Here is a 21,700-nt window from a genome sequence, read left to right on the forward strand (position 1 = left end):
TTTTGTGAAGGTTATAGAAATATAACTAAAACAGTTGCTTAATGCAGTTGTTTGTTCAAAAGTATTTTAACTACACATACAACATGGCTGAAGTCTCACACACCACACTCTAGTTAAACTGCAGGTTAGGGGAAAAGTGTGAGGATTACTGCACCAAGTGAATGACCACCTCAAACTTTACTGAGAAAATGTTGTTTTACTTCAAGATTGCCTATTAAATCATACACATTTGTACAGAAAAAGAAATGCAAACTTCCATGAATTGCTACACTTCTGTGTTTGTGAGTTAGTTATATCTGAACACAGTGTTACATGTATTTTGAAAAACAGCATTCCACACAAATTTCATCCTTATTTTCTTCTTGAATGATAGAAAATATTCACACAGTATTGTACTAATTCATACAACTATGTATGTGCAAGAGAAACTAAAAAAGAAAACAACACATAGTTATTGCTTAGACAGGAATAATGACATATTTAAGAAGTGCAAATACGGGTAAACAAGAATTGCCTTCTCTCTTTTATGCATAGCTGAGGGAGAAATTATCTACAATTACCAACAGCAACAGCGAGGAATAGAAACACTGATGGAATCTTCTGGTAAGGGTAACTGAAGTGTGACAGAATTGTTTTTGTCCTAGTAGTTTGTAGTATATATTAGAAACATTCAAAAAGGATCTAACATCATTATAGTACTGTAAAGAGAGAGAGAGAGAGAGAGAGATGTGCTTGTATAACTGTTGTGCTCTTTTTCCAGCTGTTTTCTGTATTCATCATAAGGAAAATATTTTTATACCTTTGCAGTTAAAAGAAATACAGCTAAAGTCATTACAGTATGAGCTAATGCTGTTTTTATCCTGATTTTTAATCTTATTACTTTGATTAGTTGCAAACAGTATTTTTAGTACTGTATTGAGTGCACTGCATATAGATACCTTGAAAGTTACACATACCACTTCAAGAAGTCAAAAGCCCTTGCCATTTCAATTCATCATAAATAACATAAGCACTACTCCCATCATTCTTCCCAAGTACAAAACCACATCCTAAATCAATACTCCCATTATATGCATAAACACTTCCCATACACGCTTCAATAACAATTTTATTGCAATACTTAAATAGTGTATGCAATTGTGTGGAATTATTGTGCTTTTTCTGTTTTGTCTATCCTCACCCCTTTTTTCTATAATTTTCATATTTTGATTATGCATTTCTTTCTCCTTTATTATTTTCTTTCTCTCATATTTATTTTCCTTTTTTTATAGGTTAAAATCCCTCAGGAGCAGACCAGGTATGTAATTCTAAGGCTAGTGACAGATTACCTTCTGCGAATCTAGGATGTCCTCACAGGCTCATAGTGGAAGCACCAGTCGTACAGGCATTCCAGTGCATGGCAGCATGGCAAACCTCAGGCAAAGGGGGCTTCAGAGCTTAGTTGAGGACATACTGGTGGGGGTAGTGGACAGTAGAATTCATCCAGTCAAAACATCTCTTCAGTGTGTAAAAGATATGCTCTCCCAATTTGTACTGACCACTGCACCAACACAAAACACTACCCTCTCAACATCGGGGTCCTCCACTGTAACACCATCTGGCAGTGGACATGTTTGAGACTCTCTGGACTGGGATTCCAAATGGCACTTCCTCAGCCCTTCTTTCCATATCCTTTCTCCTTCACCCTCTTACCAATTTCCTAGCCACACTACCCCCTTATTAAAAAATTGAAAAAATAGGGGGGTCTATCCCCAGACAAAAATATAGTGCTCATCCACTTCCACCCTGACAAAAGTATAGTGCTCATCCTCTCCCACCTCCTCCAGAACAAACCCTCTTCATGTTTCTTTTGTGTGTTTCCCTCTTTGCTTTATCTCCTCATTTTCAATATTTCCTATCATCCACCTTTCTATTCCTTAATGAAACCATAAGGGTGTCCACAAAAGGATACCCTTTTATAAAAAAATTATAACCCCCCCCCTTTCTTTAAAAAAAAAAATCCCTTTTAAATGCTGTGCAGTCTGCAGTTTTCCTTAAACATTATAAGTGTGACTGTGCCTAGCTGCACTTGACCACAATGTGCAAAAAAAAAAGAAAAAAGGGTGCCAAATCCAATTTGCAAGTTCATAATGCCAAACGTTATACAACTTACTCTTTTATGATAAGTGCACATGGCTTAAAAAATAATTTGCTTTTCAGTATTCATCGCAAATATCTTCTAATATCTTATTTGCGTATCCATTCAGCACTACTATTCGCAAATAACCATGAAACCCTGGACTGAGTACCAGACTAAGTTTATTATTTGCAATACTGAATGATAGCTCCTGGTCTGTTTTGATACTGTGCATTGCTTTAACCATGTCTCTTTCTAAATATTTTTGTTGATCTGTTCCCTCTTCTACAGTTTTCTAGCCTTGTCTTAATTGCTTAATAGTTTTCTCTAGGTGATGCTTCCATAGTAGCATTTTATTTCTTCTCTTTCTTTGCCTTATTGCTCTGTGTTTTTGTGGCAAGACTTTATTTGTTGTTAATTTAGCTGGCAAGGTAGTATTTCCAATGACCTCTTTTGATCTGGATGCAAACTCGTTTGTGATTAGGTGGGCCACATAGAAGGATTTTCTAACCACTTTGGCAATGTGATTATCAAAGGAGAGGTTACTATCTACTTGGGTCCCCAGATCCCTTATTACCTCTTCTGTATTTAGGGGGCTACCAGCTATGTGGTAGTTTGTGGATACTTTGTTTTTTCCAAAGGGGATGACTATGCACTTTTTGGCATTTAGCTTGAGGCCATGGTTTTGACACCAGGTATCTGTCTCATTGAGACCCTTTTGGAGGATGTCTGTGTCAGCCGGAGAGTCAATTATAGCCCCTAGTTTGCAGTCATCAGTGAACTTGGTCAGCCATAGTCTTCCTGTGCTTGCTTGTACTTTTGAGAAGTATATGCCAAACAGGAGTGGTCCTAGGACTGAGCCCTGGGGAATGCCACTTGTAACCAGTTTAGAGTCAGACCTAGCTCCCACTACTCTTATCTGAATGGGGGATGATGTTGAAGGCCTTTGCAAGGTCTAGGTAGGCTGTGTGGACCACCTTTCCCTCATCTATAGCCTTGATAACTGTCTCAAAGAAGTCCACCAGGTTTAGGAGGCATGATCTGCCCTTAACAAAGCCAAACTGGGTAGGGTCCAGTGTTTGTATGTTCCCAATGTCTCTGTTAATGAGATCCATGATGATGCACTCCATAGCCTTGCAGACCAAGCTAGTCAGGCTTATAGGGCGATAGTTCCCTGGGTCTGTTGTGGCTCCACCTTTGTGGAGCAGAATAACCGTTGCTGTGCACTACTCTATGGGCACATAGCCTGTGGAGAGGCTGAGTTTGAACAGTGTCTTTACGTGAGAGGTTAGTTCATCTTGGAGCTCGTGTAGACTGCAGCCTGGGACACCATCCAGTCCCATTGATGCTGTGTTTTTGGCTTTGGAGAGGGTTGTTTTAACCTGATTGTCTGTGATTTCAGGGGCACTACATTCTTCTGGTATGGTTATGGGCCCTTTTGGGGGTGAGAGAGGGGATGAAGTTTGCACTGAACCTGTCTGCCAGGATGTTGGCGATGTTGGTCTGTTCAGTGTATTTTGTGCCATTCTGCATTAACTCCGAGCAGATCTGAGAATTGCCACTTAGATTCTTGACATAGCTAAAGAATGCCTTGTGGTTATCTTTGGAGTTCTTGACAATTTTTCTTTTGAAGCTAGCCTTGGATGATTTTATGAGGGATCATAGTTTCTTGCTGATACTGATCAGGGATGTCTTTTCTTCTTGGGATTTTACTCTTTTCTGTACTAGTTTCCTCCTTCTATTGTATAACTTGTTTATGGCAGGGGTCCACCAGACTGTTTTCCTTTTCTTGGAGGAGTGAGTCTTGGTATTGTTTGGGATAGCACAATCCATGAATTCTTGTAGGTGCCCATAGAGGTCATTAGTAGAGGATTTTGCAGCTTGGACAGCGTTATCCTTTAGCATGGGGGCTTTGAAACTTTCCACATTGGTCTTAAGTAATGTGAAGTTTGTTTTTGAAAAGTTTTTCACAGTGGTTTCTTTGACTGGGGGTGGGGGCGGAATGTGGATATCCAGAGTGATTAGTTTATGGTCAGATCTAACCAGTGAGGGTTTGACCTCTGGTGTGGAACACTGGTCGCCCATGTTGGTGATGACTAGGTCCGATATGTTGTCACCTCTGGTGGGGGTGTTAACCAGTTGATCCAGGGCATTTGAGATTGTAAATTCTATGAAATGTTGAGCAAGAGAGTTTGTACTTGAGTAGTTCTCCCAGTTAATGTTTGGGTAATTGAAATCATCCAATATCAGGGTGCTTGGTAGGACTTTTATGCTTCGCAGTGTTTCCAGAAATGTGGAATGGGGGTCCTGGGACATGGTGGGTGATCTGTAGCAAGCTACAATTTGAAATGCGGTTTTGCCCATTGTTGGTTGCACGTGGATGATCTCTGAAGCATCTTGCTGTGCCACTAACCTGGAGGTGTGGGTATCCTTGATGAATATGGATACGCCCCCACCTTTTGTATTTTGGTCCAGGTTTTGTGGCCAAAATGTATGGTATGAGTTGTAGCATGGTAGTGCTGAGGTGCTCTCTGGAGCCTTAAACCAGGTTTCTGTAACTGCACATATATTGATTTTATCCATGCTGAGGAGTGCCTTGAGTGTGTGCATTTTGAGGTTTAGACTTCTGGCATTGAGTAGCATTACCCTCAATTTTTTTGTTACTTGTGCTATTTATGGTGGTGGGTTTGTCTTTTGAGCCTTGCCTAAAAAAGGCACTATGGGGGAGGCAAGAGCCTTGGCCAGTATTTGAAAGCCTAGGGGTGACAGGTGCAAGCCATCTCTAGCGAAGCAGTGTGGCTTGTCAAGCATGACATCCCAGGAGGACAGACAATGGATCCGCTTTGAATGACACCAGAAGCTTAGCCAATTGTTGAAATTGATATTTTTTTCTTTATACCATGGTATCATTCTTGATGAGGGCAGGATACTACTCAGGGTCAGGGTCATAGCGGCCTGGGCTACGTGATCAGAGAGCTCTTTCATGTCTTTTTTTATGTACTCTAGGGAGGTATGGCTCAGGTCATTCACATCAACATGGACAATGACAGAGTCGTATTTGTACTTGTTCTGGAGTGACCTGAGTGCTTGTGCTATGTGGCAGACCCTGGCACCCCTCAGGCAGCTAACAGGAACCTTCTCCTTGTTCAGCCTAGTGAGTGGTATATCAGTGTGCCTGACTATGGAGTCACCTATTACTAGTGTGTTGGGTATGTTATTTTGTCTTAAGGGCTGTGATTGCATGGCACACTGGTTTTGTGAAGTATGTGTTTCATGGTTTATGTTGGTGGGTGGAGGTTGCTTGGATATCTGCTTTGGAGGTCTCTGTTGCTTTTGCAGATTTTTATTTCAAGCCTCTGAGTATGTTTTCATGTATTTATGTGTGTTTTTTGCCGGTACTGGTTTCATAGGTCTGTGTGAGACTGGTGGTGTGATGCAAGTAATTCCCTTCTCCTCTTGACTGTCTGGTCCAGTCTTGGGTTGAGAGGGCTTAGCCTCCAGTTTGGCTGTATAATTGCATCTCTTGCATGTATTAGTGTTTGGTGGTAGGAGGAGAGGGTTGTCTGTGTACATGAGGCAGTTGTAAGCATTGCCTCAAAATGCCCAGATTCACCAGTTGGACCTGAGAGCACACCTGAAACTGCCCTTTGGACATGCCTGGATAGTACCTAGAACTGTTTTACTGATTGGCTGGTAAGGTCAAATAGAGAGCCTTGTCTTTCTCTTATGAGTTTTGAGCAAGTGCCAGGCTGAGAAGTGAATGGTTTGAGTGTTTAAGTTAAAAGTTTGTCTAGTTCCAAGGGAAAACTTGAAGAGTAGACTTTGTTAGTGTTAATCTGACACCATATCTGTAATGATATATATAATGAGAAACAGACAATATAATGAGAAACAGACAAACATTCTGGCAATAATGTAATATATCACATTTGAATATTGTAATATACATCAACATAACCTCTTATTCATAACGTACACATACTAAAGAGTTACAACTGCACAGCACAACACACTCTCTATTTCAGGTTTTTTATTTGTAAACCTACTATCCAGCAAACAAACGAGACTGAAGCAGACTTTAAAAGAGTACAGCTGTAACTGTAGTCAGAATTTGGTAGATTTATTTCCAGTCTCTCAAGAATGTTAAAAAATGGAGGACTTTCCAAGATAGCTGCACACTGATGGAGGACTTTCCAAGATGGCTGCATGCACACCAGTCAGCAGTTTAACTTCAGCTCTCTCACTGTGAAAAAAAGAAACTAAAAGACAAAGGCCAGGAAATCTGACACTTTCAGTAAATTCAATTACTGTCTAGTAAGTGTACTGCCTGGATGCCTGCAAAGAATAAACTAAGAGCCTGTGAGAAAATCAGCTAGAAATGCTGAAGAGAAAACACTGATTGGGAAGGATCCTGCAGGTGTGCAGCAAAAAGTAACAGTTCAAGCTCTAGCTTCAGTATAAGACATTGCTGCCATTAACCTTGAGGAATAATATGTCAAACGTGCTCAGAGTTGATTAAAATAAAACAAAACACTGAAGAAGTATATCAACTCAAATAACAAAAGGCTAGAAAAAAATGGAAGATTTAAACAGATATTCAATGAGCAGATAAAACTGCAAAAATCAGAGGTCAAAATGAAGAAAAGGATGGCAGAGTATGATACTGCTCATGAAGAGATGTTTAAAAAGATGACAAAGAGGAAAAAACACATAGGGAAAATCTGCTGTATTAGAGAGGAATACATTATTAATTTTTGAAGGCCCAAATAAGAATCTGGACTGGTATTCCATAGCAGGATTTGTTAACTGAAAGATCACAACATATGTATGCTCCAAACCTAGTGAAAAGAAAGCAGCCAAGGCACATTAGTAAAGATGTGACTCTACAAGCAAGAAGAGTTGATCCTGCCAAAATTGTTTCAAATGGGCAAAGTGTTAAAAGTTAAAAACAGTATATAGTGTTTATGGAAAATGATTATTCACTGTGCACCAGACAGAAGGGAAACACATTTATTCCAAAAATCAGGGAATGTCAAGAGGCAGGTGTGAGATTCAAGCTGCTGTATCTAGCTATCTTCAGAATATTTTTTCCTGGAAGAACAAAGTCATTTTTTTTTAAACAAGAAGCATCTTTATTAAATTATCACTTATGACATAGGCACTTGTACATTAATATAAATGAAAACAAACCATATTTACATATGTTTAGCTGCAAGCATTATACTTCATGAATAATTGATCCAATCATTGTCAGTCAAACATTAAATAGCCCATTCAACTACTGCCTTCCCTTAAACCTCATTCCCCACCAAAACATTTTTTCTGCATGTATTGTTCCCACGATTCCCATTTTCCTATGTGAATTGCTCCAGGCTCTTTCTAGAGATCCTACTTCTATTTGTTGTTTCTATGTAGCTATATTCACTGCTTCTGGTACAGTTGGTTTAGACTTTTGTTTTCATTTTCTAGTAATTTCTTTTTGGCAGTCAACAGAAATACACTCAGCTAAGGATTTAATATGTCTTGGCAATTCTAATTCTGTATCACAGCTCAAAAAATCATTTCCTTAGATATACCAATTTGCTCACCCAGTGTTTCTCTTAGAGTTGTCTGCAGAAATTTTTTAAAGTCTGCCAACTCATTACACTCCCAAAAAATATGATCCCAGTTACCTCTTTTTCCCCATCACACCTCCAACATTTGCTGTCTACCTGAAGAAAAATTCTTTGCAGTCTACTCGGGGTATAAAAATAACTATGAAAATACTTTGAAGCTAAGATCCTAAAACTTCTACATTTTGTTGCATATTTTAGAATTGCTTATTACTTATCCAAACTCTCTTCCCAATCCTTTCTAAACTCCATTGATTGATTCTTATAGTTATCATGTAATATTTTATATGTTGTACTAATTATTCAGTTTTAAACGTCAGCTTCTGTTCTGGATTCTATTAAAACATCTACCAGTGCTGATCTTTTGCTTAGGATTCCCCTGTTTCTTTCTCTTTGCCTATACTCTGAGATCAATCCTTGATAGGAAAGGCAGTTTCTGCCCTGCAGTCCAAATAAATATTTGTCCTCTTCCCATTCTATTACCTTACTGTCTCTAATTATTTGCTAGTAATACCTTGGTTCTTTTACCAGTTTTCTCCAATAAATTCCATCCTCATCTTGCCAATTGCCTGTATCCCTAATTGCATTCATCCATAGCAGCAGAATCTACTTTATCTATTCCTGTGTTGGCTTAGTTCTTAGAATGCTTTCTGCTACTTGATGAATATAATATTCTACATGGTTGTTCTTATTTTTCTTAAGGATCTGCATCCAAAATCCCAATCTCTCTTTGTTTCTTGAGCACCTCCCCCCGTTTCATCATCATCCCTTTCCACTTGGAATTATAGGTTTCTGTTTGTGCTATGTATAGGTGCCTTAATTGTGTAGCTCTAAAATACCACTTCAGATAGGGTAATCCCAAACTGCCTTGTTGAACTGAAAGAATCAGCTTAGCCCACTTAACTCTTTCCATTTTCCCTTCCCCGATAAGATTCTTCATCTCCTTATTAATTCCTATCCACAACTTCTCCTCTGGTCAATAAAAATATGCCTGACTTGTATATAAAACAAAAGGGACTAAAAACATTTTAAGTGTTTCCCTCTTACTATCCATACAACAGAGCTTCCATTTTTTCAGTTTTTGTATTATCTTTTGTTTAGTCTCTACCCACATATCCTTAGCTACATCACCAGAATCCTTTTTAATCCATATTCCTAAGTATTTCATTTGATCATGTCCTCATAAATATAGATATTGCTGAACTAATTCATGTGTGGGTACATAATTTACAGCTATTACCTTTGTTTTAGCTTCATTAATTTTGTATCCCAAAAAGATTTGAAACTGCATCAAAATGTTCCATAACACTGACATGTCCTTTTCTGGCTTTAGTGGGCCTGTCTGTCTGTCTTTCAGCTTTTCCCAGTTAGGGGTTGCCACAGCGGAACTCCGGTCTGCTAATGATTGGTAGTAGAGTTTTACATGCTGACGTGCCGGGCCTAATGCACAACCTTCAATGAAGGAACGCCCGTTCACACATGTGGACACACAGAAGACGCTCTAACTGAGAATCGATCGGGCAACGTCTAACTGTGAGGCGGCAACGCTACCGCAGCACCACCACCACAGTTTCTAAAATAATATCATCTGCAAATAACACCAACTTGTCCTGATTACCATACCAATTATATCCATGAATTTCTGAGTCCTTTATTTTCTTTGCCAATGGTTCTAAATATAAAACAAATAAAAGGAAAGAGGACAAACCTGCCTGGTTCATCTGCTCAAACAGAACATATCAGAGAGGAGCCACTCACTTTGATTTTTGCCTCTGATTCCTCACATCCTCCTCATTAGCCTTATAATTATATGAGGGAATACAAATGCTTCCATTGCCCTTCTTATAAAACCCCAGCTTGTTCTGTCAAATGCTTTCTCTGCATCATGACCCACCAACAACGATGGTATTTTCTTACATTCTACTTCCCTCTGGATCATAGTTGTTCTATCAATGTTGTCAGATGTTTGCATCCCTTCCACAAAAACATTGATACGTAGCTATCAATTTTGGTATAACCTTTGCCATTCTTTTAGCCATTATAGGCATAAACACTTTATAATCAAGCTTATTGAAATGGGCCTTTATGAAGCAGGATCTGATCAGTCTTTACCATCTTTAGGTAATACAGCGACACCACTTTCATCCAGGATGTTGATGATTCTCTTCCTTTGAAAATACTGTTAAACAAAACTTTTCAGATCTTCATCACTTTCTTCCCTCCTAGCTTCCAAATTTCTACAGGAATACCATCTATTCATAGGGACTCTCCTTTAGATTGGTTGTACAACATTTTATCTCATCTCCTTCTATCCTGTTAGTAACTGAGTCTCATTTACCTCTAACCCTTGTGTATTTAATTCTTCCATAAACATTTCTATTTATACTTCCCGATTTCCACATTCCTCTGGTTTAAATAGATTTTCATAAAATTTCTGAAATATTTCTAATACAGCCATAGGAACTCTGGTTATTTTCTTTGTTATAGGCTCCCTAAGCTTGGCAACAATCATTTATACTTTCTGTTGCAAGAGCTAAAAGTTTTTGTGCTATGCAATTATTAGCCAAATAAAAAAAGTTCCTTAACAGCAATCTTTCTAAACTCATGCATTTTATTGAGGTAGCCCCTTATTTTATCTTTAACACTTTGCAATTGTGCCTCATCTTGCTGTGTGAGATTCCCCCATTCTACAATACTTTAACCTTTGTCAATCCTCTAAATAATTATTCTTAGTTCTTAACCAGCTCTCTTTTTCTTTTATTTCCACCCTATTTTTAAACTCCACTTTAATTTTCCCACTCTCTAGCTATATTTTCAGAAGAAATTCTATCTTCTCTAATAACTCCCAAATAATTTCTACTACTCATTCCTTAAATTCCTCTCTTTTTAACAGATAGGTGGGGAAGTGCCAGTGTCTCATTTTTACTTCATAACTCTGCATTTTTATTTTAGTTATTATTGCACATGATCTGAAATAGTTATTGGATGCATATCAAACTTTTCAATGAAATACACATGTTCCTGTAAAATATCATTTCTGTCTAGCCAAGCTCAGTTTTTGCACCTTGAAAAATAATATGTAAATTCTGTCTGAACTCCTACTACTGAATTGACATCTTCCATACCAAATATCTTCACTTTTTTTCAGAAATCTACCCACTTTTGTTATATTTTTCCTTCTAGGCCCACCAGATTGACTGTTGTCAATCAAATTCCAGTCCCCACCTATAAGCAATTTTCCCTTCTGAAATCTGATTATTTCTCCCAGAAATTTCCAATGCAGCAATAGGTGGAATATATATATATATATATACATGCCAATGTAATCTTCCTCCCTTGCCAGTAGCCTGTTAGTACTTCAAATCTACCATTATTATCTTTTTCCTCTTTTATCACTATTGGCGCTCCTCCCGCAATTAAGTACTACCCTTTTTCTTTGTCCCAGATATTCTGCTGAATAATCACCCTGAAATAAATCCTTCTTTATCAAATTCACATGCTCAATTCTTTCCAAATGTGTCTTCCATAGCACAGCCATTTCCATTCTGTATTTTTAATATAGTTTTCTACTCTTTCTTTTTTGTATACATCTGCAAGACCATATTTAAAGATAATATGGAAAGTGCCATTACGATAAGCAGTTATTATTTCTATTTATGTATAACTGTTTTCTTAAATGTCTAGTTTCAGCTTTTGTGTTACCTGCATACACTAATACGTGGCAAGTTGATCTTTTATACAGATATTTCTTGTCATATCCATTTGAGCCTATGTCACATCTCACAAAACTTTCTGTTTTAATGAAAATCCTCAAACAAAAAAATAACAATAACAAACACACCCACATAACACTCCCAAAACCTATTAACTTAATTCTAACACACAACTATGTATATCATGAAATAATGAAGTTTAACCCTTCTAATAGGAACAGTTGTCCCAGATTGACAGCCACAATCACAGGCTTGAATTAACCTATAATAAAGGGTATCCATGCTAAGATACGTGCTTCTACCTCCATTAAGTGCTTTCTGTTTTTGTCTTATCTTTATTCCTCTCCCAGACAGAGAAAACAACTTGAATGCATTCAGAAAACATTATGTTCTAGCCATTGACATAAAGAAGGATAATGGGGGGAATTCAGTAAAGCCTACACAGAGTGATTTTCCATGAAGGCATAGTGGCATGGAACTTATACAGAAGTAAGCAGCCGTGCAATCCAGTAAACAGAGCAGAGGAACAGGCATGAGCATGCAGACATGCAGCAGGTGAATTGCATGCAAATGAGGGTGCTGGAATGATCCAGCAAGCAGATAGGCAGTCCTGCAGACCCCATGTTGGTGTCCGAAATGTACAAGAAAGTAAAAATAAAACAGGGGCTGTAAAAGCCCATTTAGAAGGTCAGAAATTGCATAGTAGGCACAAAAATATGCAAAACTATGCCCTGTGTGTCCAAACAAATAATGCAAAATAATGCAATATAATTTTTAATACCCATATTACATGTGTGTGTCATGCAGCAGTGCACAAACATGCCATTATGCAAAAACAAAAATATTAAAAAGTTTAAAAATGAAAAATAAGAAATATGTGAGAATAATGAATTATAGGGCCCTGCATGGAGTATGTACAATGGTAGATTTAAGTGGTTGCTAAGGAGGCAGGCCCCAGAATAGTCTAGTATCCAGGGTGTGTGCACAGATATGTATGCAAATGAACTGGGGTTACTGAATACCAAAAATAGGCTAATGTGTCCCCAGATAAAATCCTTGTAGCCCCAGAACCATGTTGGTGTCCATAGAAGAGCTAGCTGACATCAAAAGGGGGTGTGTCACTATATGTTTAAGTGGATTGGAGCTCAGCGGCACCAGTTTGCATGCCCCTGAGCTGAGCTGAGCGGGGGGGGGGTGTCCAGTGCTGCTAAGCTTTGCTTAGCTGTGGGGCGTGTGTTTTAGCTGGTTGAGCTGTGCTGAGGATGTCCATACATGGAAGTGTGTCTATTGACTTCTGAACATTGTTTATACCAGCTGCGCGGTTTTGTGTGCCACACTGCAGTGCTTAGCAGGGAAGGCAGTTAAAAAAATCAAATTGCCAGTGAAAGCCAATCATGTACAAATGACTGATAACCCCTGTTCTACCTACTTACACTGGGCCATTCAAACCCCTCAGTGATGTACCTGGGCAGGGGGAATGCATCATAGTTAGCCAATCACACAGGCTGCATCTGCAGCAGACCACTATAAATTATGCATACACCCTACAATCTGATTTCTGCCCCATATTCTGCACCACCAGAGTATAGACCTGGCAGTTTTAACTGACAAAATGCTAAGGGCTGCTGCTGCTCTTTTACATCTGTATGTGCTAGATGCTGAGGTTAGTGTTGATGCTGCTGCTGACAATAGGCCTAGACTGAGAAGGAGAAGAGTGTTCAGGCCCAGGGTAAACTTCCAGGAGGTAAATGAGCTGGAGATTGTAGAATGCTACAGGGTGGACAAGGGCATACTACAAGAACTCACCGAGCTCTGCCACCCTCAACTCAGACCCAAAGCCAATCGATGGGAACCCATCATAGTGGAAACAAAGGTATGTATAGCCCTTAGAATATTAGCTACAGGTACTTTTCAAAGACCAACTGGGGACATGATGGGGGTCTCACAGGCATCAGCATCCAAGGTACTCCACCATTTTCTGGCTGCCATGCAAACACATGCCAGTGAGCACATGTATTTATCCAGCACCCCTGAGGAGAGGGCCAGCAGTATGCATCTCTTCTACCATGTAGCACACTACCCTGAGGTACTGGGTGCCATAGACTGCACTCATGTCCACATCAAAGCACCACCCGTTAAGGTGGGTAGAGTCTATATCAACCACAAGGGGTATCACTCCATCAACTGCCAGGTCATGTGCAATGCCCAGATCATTAAGAACAAGTCCAAGGCAAGCACGTTGGTAAAGTGCAGAGTGGTAAAATCCAAAAACTAAAAATAGCAAACCAATCTTCCACAAACGCAAATAATTTAATGTTGAACAAAGCATTCAAACTATACAGTCCTTCATCAGTGTTTTCAAAACAGTTAATTCTCACTTTCATTAAATACACAGGAAGTGGTATCTCATGTAATTTTTTGTTGTTTCTTTTTCAATACTGGCAGATGCCCATCCTGGCTTAAATAAACAAGTCACATTAAAACCAGTATTGAAAAAGAAACAACAAAAAATTACATGATGATGCACATCTTTGTATACAAATTTTTTATATATAAATATGTGTTTTTTCATATATAAATATATTTTTATATATAAATATGTGTTTTTTTAATTTTATTAGTAGATAGCATGTATTTTTCTTATGAAGTATTTTTATATTAGTGATTGTGATGCGACTATTTGTCTTTGAATAGGAATGGTAGAGCTCATTTAAATGTTTAATTAGATATGTTATGATGATAGGATGATAGGATGGCTGTGTCAGATGATCATTTTGAAATGTGTATTTAATGAAAGTGAGAATTAACTGTTTTGAAAACACTGATGAAGGACTGTTTCATCTGAAAGCTTTGTTCAACATTAAATTATTTGCATTTGTGGAAGACTGGTTTGCTATTTTACGTCAATGCCCAGAGCATTATCAGGAATGTGTGTGCTGGCAGCTCTGACAGTTATCATGGCTCCCATATCTGGCATGAATCACAGCTGTACCAGATGTTTACCAGGTGGGATATCCCATACGGCCATCTACTGGGAATGCTGGCTATGCACTGGAACCATGGATGATGACACCCATCAGAAATGCACATACACCTACTGAAGAATGCTATAATGAGGGACATGCACAAACTAGGAACATCATAGAGCATGTGTTTGGGCTGCTCAAGTACCAGTTCCAGTCCCTCGATATATCTGATGGAGCCTTGCAGTACTCTCCAGCCACATGTGCACAGATGTTCACAGTATGTGCCATGCTACACAATATGATCCTGTGGAAACAGCTGCAGCAGGATGAGCACAGGGAAGGCACACACAGCCCCCCACCACTGCCAAGGTCCCCACAGTCACACCCACAGAAGGACTTGGAGGAGGAACTCCCCCCCCCCGAGGCTGTCCCTGTAGGCAGATATAGGCATGCCCAGTATGGCCTGACCTTGGCAAAGAGGCAATGCATAGCTCATGCACTGACAACCTAGGTTCCCAGGGACTGACACCCTACTCAGACTCACATACATAGTAAAAAGTATGCGAGACACACAACACAACCTGCACCTCAGCATGTATTGGCTGTGTACTGTGTGCATCAGACAGAGTCAGCCCTACAATACAGGTATTTCAACTGCTGCATTCACAAGGTAAGTCACTCTCCTTCACAACAAATGTATGGGGTACTACACTATGGTAGCATATATATGGACCTGCTGCATGTATGCAAGGGAATACAGTGGGCTACTGGGCTACTTGCAGAGAACTAACAGCTATGTGGGATGACAGGTACTCTTTCCTATACTGACTGCCCCATAATATGCAATAGGCTATAAGGCAGAAAAACCAACTCCAGTATGCAAGGGAAATTCCAAACAGCAAGGTCATAGGACAGATGCACGACTATCAATGCTAGAGTCCCCTACCCCCAACACACTAGTGTTCCCATACAACTGCTGTAATAGTATTTTTGTTTGGATATATCAGCACACCACACAATCTGAGGGCTGTCCCAAACAACTGGGCCACATATTCTGATTTCCACAATATGCAGGGGTCAAAGTGTTATGTCTGTCTGCTGTTGATAGTGTGAGGAAGTAAACTTCAAGTTCTGGTGGCTGGTGTGGCTCAGTGGGTTAAGTACAGTAGCATGGTTGATGGTGTCCATGGTTTGAAGCTGGCTGCACTTACAACTTTTGCATGTGAGATACTCCTATGGTAGGAGTCCCACAGATTGTCAATATACCCCAATCTGTTACTGCAAGATAGCTGGACAAAGACAGAGAGCATGGAGGGACAGATGTCCAAACCTACCAATATTATACATGCACTGAGAAACCTAGAATGTTGCTAGTATGACAGCAGGTTGCAACAGGTCAGAGTAGCAGCAGGCCATCACTTAACTGTGTCAGTGCTTACAACAATTCAGTGGGCTCCATGTAGTAGAATAGTACTGGAAAACACAACTGTATGAGGAACAGAGCAGACATATGAGGCGGAATGCTGGACATCCTGCTAAACCATGTACAGTGAAAGGTGTGAAGACTGTCACCCTGTGTGTGGTGTGACATCATGACCCCAGTCATATCATACCTACAACCACTTACAGCAGGAAATATGGACAAAGCCATGAACAGTAGTGGGACAAATGCCCAAATATAAGGAGAAGGATTAACCACTGGCCAGACAAATGTAGAAAGTGCAGAGAATAATGGGTTGTGCAGTAGCATGGGTGTCCTGGTGTGTATGGAGTCACTAACTCAAATGTCTGGCATCATTTCCTAGTATCAATCTATAAGGATTTGCCACTGCTGTACCAGAAAATCACAATGTTATTTAAAATGTACCATACATATGATGCAACTTTCTGTATAGTCCATTACAATCTGTACACTCAGTAGGTATGAGTCACATAATACATTCAGCACACAGCTGGGAATCCCTTGGTCAAAATATCAGGGAGGTGCTGGACTATTGAATCAGGTGCAGCACCCATTTGGCTGCAGCACACAAAATCCTGGACTGGAGAACAGGTAGATCTGGCCTGGAGTCACCCTGCAAGTACTGACAGTCACACTGGGCATCCTCCTACACTTAGCTAACACACAGCTACACCTAAGTTGATATCCCTGTTATTTATATATATATATATATATATATATATATATATATATATATATATATATATATATATACGCACACATACATACATACATATTTAAATATAAATGTGCATGTGTATATGTGTGTGTGGGGTTGTACAAATGTGCACACCCACACACAGAATGCTGGGGTTATCTGCACCTACACAGACAACAGTTTTCTAATGGTAACACACCAAAGCTGCACAATGACATAATCCATCCAACCACAGAACCCTGTGCCTGTGGAATGTCAACCTGTAGACAGACAATGGTGAGCTGGTGGTGTAATGTGCAAAGGCTTCATTGCATGACTTGGACAGGCCATATTGTCACTGGCCAATTGTCTACCTAGCAAACTACAACCAGCCAGAAATGGAAATACTGTTAACTGTACACACATAGCAGGGTATTAACAGGTACCCCACTGCTAGGACAGTAGATACAATAACAGCATAAAGCAGGTTCACTCTGGAGGCCACACATGCTGTTTAATACAAGGCCACTTTGCATAGCCCACAAGTACCATTGCAGCAACCACATGTATACCAGCTGTAACCAGTGGCACATGCAATACATACTGTGAGCTATAGTATGTAATAGTAGGTAGGTAGGGATTCTCATCTCATATCAACCACTGTGTGTGTGTGTGTGTGTGTGTGTGTGTGTGTGTGTGTGTGTGTGTGTGTGTGTGTGTGTGTGTGTGTGTGTGTGTGTGTGTGTGTGTGTGTGTGTGTGTGTGTGTGTGTGTGTGTGTGTGTGTGTGTGTGTGTGTATAAATATTTCCCTTACAGCAGCACAAACATGCCCTATGTCTGTGCAATGGCTAATCATTTTATGGCCCTGTGTCTAGCATCCTCCTCAACATCGGCCTCCCTGCCAACACCTGCTGATGTCATCCACCTTAACAGCACTGGCTGACAGTCTCAAAACTGATAAGCTCTGTGGTGCATACAATAAGTACATATTGTTCTAGTGTGTACTAAAAGGTAATTAGGGATTCTAATCTCAAAACAGGCAATGCTGTGTGTGTGGAAATATATCCCCTTGCAGCAGTGTACATGTGTATTTCTGGGCAATGGTCATACATTTTAAGGTCCTGTGACAACCTGCCAGCCTCCCCATTGGACTCCTTTATAAGGTCTGCTGATGTCATCCACCTTAACAGCACTGTCTGGCAGTCTCAAAACAGATAAGCTCTATGGCACATGCAATAAATATGTAGTACCATAGTGTATACTAATAAATAGTGAGGGGTTCTAATCTCACAGCAGGCAACTCTGTATAAGTATACCTCCTTGCAGAATAGTACATATGCTTATCTCTGTGCAATGGTCATGCATTTTAAGGCCCTGTGACAACTTGCCAGCCACCCCATTGGCCTCCTTTACAAGGCCTTCTGATGTCATCCACCTTAACAGCACTGGCTGACAATCTCAAAATAAATAAGCTCTATGGCACAAGCAATAAGTACATAATGCTCTAGTGTATACTAATAGATAGGTAGGAGTTCTAATCATAATAAAGGCAACTCTGTGTGTGTGACTGTACAAATATATTCTCCTGCAGCAGTACCCATATAGGTGTGCAATTTTCATGCATTTTACTGCCCCGTTGGTAGCTGCAGGCCATAAATAGCCCACATCTACCTATGGATAGATGCTATCTGCCACCACCTACATTTGTATGTACAGAACACCAAGGTGACACCTATCAAGGGTAGCAGGCCTTGTCACAGGGTATGCATGCATGATCACGCTGACTGCCCCCATTGTCTCTGATATGCCCCTTGGTAATCATGGACATATACAGCCTTACCTTGCTGATGTCATATGTCTGCTGTGCTGCTATGCCATCCTGTGCCACTGTATTGCCTCCAAGTATCTATAGCTTAGCCACTTAGACCACTGGAACAAAAACATACACTGTTCTGTGAGACACCTGTCATTCTGCAACACTACAGCCAATCTAACATCATGCAACAAAGGTACACAAAGTTCGATGTGTTTGCATGACACATGCCAGTATACAGCACCTGTCATGGCATAACATTACCGCATTACAAAACTACATGTAATGCATTATAGTCACCTTGTGCATCAGACACATATGTGCATGTCCCTGCATTGATGGTATGGATGGCAGGGATGTGGTACAGGTATTATTACATGCGCAAAGTGTGGTGTGGGGTGCCAGAGGCCTAGGCTGTGCCAAACAGTTGACAGCATGTGTGTGAGTCAGGAATGGGTGCTGGCTAGCTGGGACATGGAGAACTGCTGTGTGTGTCTGTTGGTGACCTGCATGTGACAGTGATGTTTGACTGTGTGTGTGTGTGTGTGTATATATATATATATATATATATATATATATATATATATATATATATATATATATATACACATTCAAGCCCAGTGCTAGCCCTACACATATGTATGTTGGACAGCTGTGGACTGTATATGGTAGAGGGGACTGTTCGCCGTCTCTGGCCATGAACATGGGAACTGTCTCTGCCTGGAGTGGCACTGACACCACCATGACCAGGGTCAGAGGCGGTGCTAATAGCTGATGGTGACTTGTGTCTGCTGGGCCCCTGTCCCCCAAGGGACTGCCCAGGAACACATGCCCATGGCCTGCCATGTCGTGGTGTGGACAGCACACTCCCTTCTGTAGTGCTGAAGATACTGCCACTATGGGACTGTGACTGTGCATGGCCACATGAACTCTCAGCAAATGGTGTTACTGACTATGTCCACATTTCTTATGCCCGACTCCAACCAGATGTTCCAGCACAGACATGTGGTCAAGAATTGAAAATGTCTCACACCATTATCTGTCCACTACATCAGTGAAATGATCCATGGCATCACCAATGTGGTGGAGGAAGTCACGGATGTCAGACAGTGCTGCATCCATAATCATGAGCATCCATCTAGTGTTGCATTCAGAATGTGCCTGTATCTCCATGATAGACTGAAACATGCAGCAAGTGACCCATGATGTGACACCTGTGACAGGTGGTGGATGGGCAGCAGTCCTCCTTCAAGCACACTTGTCAATCTGCCTGTGTGGAACCTCACCAGCTCTCTGGCTATGGCCATTGTCTACATTCACAGATGCCATAGTTGCCACACTCTCCTGTTCAATGTCACCACACTTTGGCGGTCCGATATCTGTGACCTTAGGGGACTGAGTATCTGTGGGCATACTGACTGTGTGTGGGGACAATGGGAGAGGAAGTGGTATCTCAACCCATGGGACAGATTCAGCCCCCAACATCCTCATCTGTGCCTCACTATGGCCACATCATCATCAGTCTGATGAGACACTGACATCAGGTTGTGAGGGGACAGACTCTAACCCCCATACTCACCTGTGAGAAGAAAGACAAAATAAGTACATTACTACCTGCACTATTATGTATGGTAATCCACGCACACATATACAGCTGAGGAGCCACAACTGCATTACACATACCACATCTTATTTCTGACCCCATGCGCAACACATAAACAGACTACATCATACACAGACAAGACAGGCTCTTATGCACTGCAGCTACATATGGTTAATGTTGCCATTACTATACACCTATGCAATCAGCAAAATGTCAGTGTATCTGGTAGACCTACACCTAAAATATAGTGCACCCATCTTGAGCATACTATGCCAGTTATGGTATCACTGCCTCAGGTATGTACCATCTCCATACTGTGTGTGAACAGGCATCTGTGAGTTACTGCCTCCTGCATAACAGACTGCATACACCTTCACACCAATAAGTGCAAATGTGTTACTCTCCTACAAATACACAACTATGGTTACCCATGCAATGCATTTCAGTTAACCCCTCTGAAATAGAACATAAAAGTATTGCACTCTGGCTAAGCAAAACTATTGTGCCTAGGTCAAAATGGCAGCCCTGAACATTCTTAGGGTATATATGATCCATAAGACAACAGTATCACACTTACCAGGTACAGGACCTTGGACTCTGGCCACACCTGACGTACCTATGGAAATGTGAGGGAGAGGTATTGTCAGAAATACCACATGTGGCATTGTTACAGGGTAATATGTGCATATACCAACATGTACAGCAGCTAACGTAATACTGCCTAGATTGCTGGCATTCTGAGTATGTGTCCACAACTGTGCGTTAAAACCAAACCCACCCACCCCAAAGCAGATAGACCTGACACTCATGTACTGGTATGCAGAGGTTGCCACAATGACTGATACAGTATTGCAGTGATGAACAACACAGGAAGCCTACCTGGACACTCCTCTGATGTGAATGCTGTGGCATCCACCTCCACAATGTATGGGGTGATGGATGGTTGGGAGCCTGTGGATGAACCCAGACTTGTCTGGAAGTCCTCTGTGGCTGAGAGTGATTGTTCTGCTACAGGCCCTCACCTGGTGGCAGCACAGTCCCTGGCCACAGTGGCAGCCCTTTGCCTGGTGTCAGACCTGCTCATAGGTTCTGTCCTGTAGCACTATTTGGTTGACTGCTGTAACAAGGTCAGCCCACAGTGTTGCACATTGTTCATGATGCTGGTGACTCCTGAACAGCAGAACATTATAATGCAGTCTGAGACCATCCAGGATAACATTGTTTTCAGCATCTGAAAAATGGTGGGCGCCCCCTTTGATACATCCATCCTGAAAGAGATCAAGAGAGGAACACATCACAGAACTAGATACATAGATAAACATTATGTACAGACCATGCACAACCAAAAATGGCCTGCACTATCCACTGCTATCTCCCACATCATACCCCACAGTCTATCAGCACACTATGTATGTGGCTATCACCAACATAGTAACAATACTGGCATGTACCTGTGTGCTGTGACGAGTGTGCTGTATGTCACAACACCCATGCATTCTGTCTACTGTGGTGTGTCCCATATGGGCATAGTCCCACTACTATGTCATACAGCCACTGTCAGACACATAGGTGTGTTATTGCATGTATATGGGGACAGTCCAGTGACATCAGTGTGCCACAATGACAGACAGCAATGCAAACCTGCTGTACTATATCTTCACTGTAGGCATCATACCTGTCCAGTACACAGATGTTTGCAGCATGTGTATGTGTGCCCGATATATGTGGTCCTGTTGGC

This window comes from Protopterus annectens, chromosome 6.part0 (genome assembly GCF_019279795.1).
Source record: "Protopterus annectens isolate FY-2018-M chromosome 6.part0, PAN1.0, whole genome shotgun sequence".
Classification (NCBI taxonomy): domain Eukaryota; kingdom Metazoa; phylum Chordata; order Ceratodontiformes; family Protopteridae; genus Protopterus; species Protopterus annectens.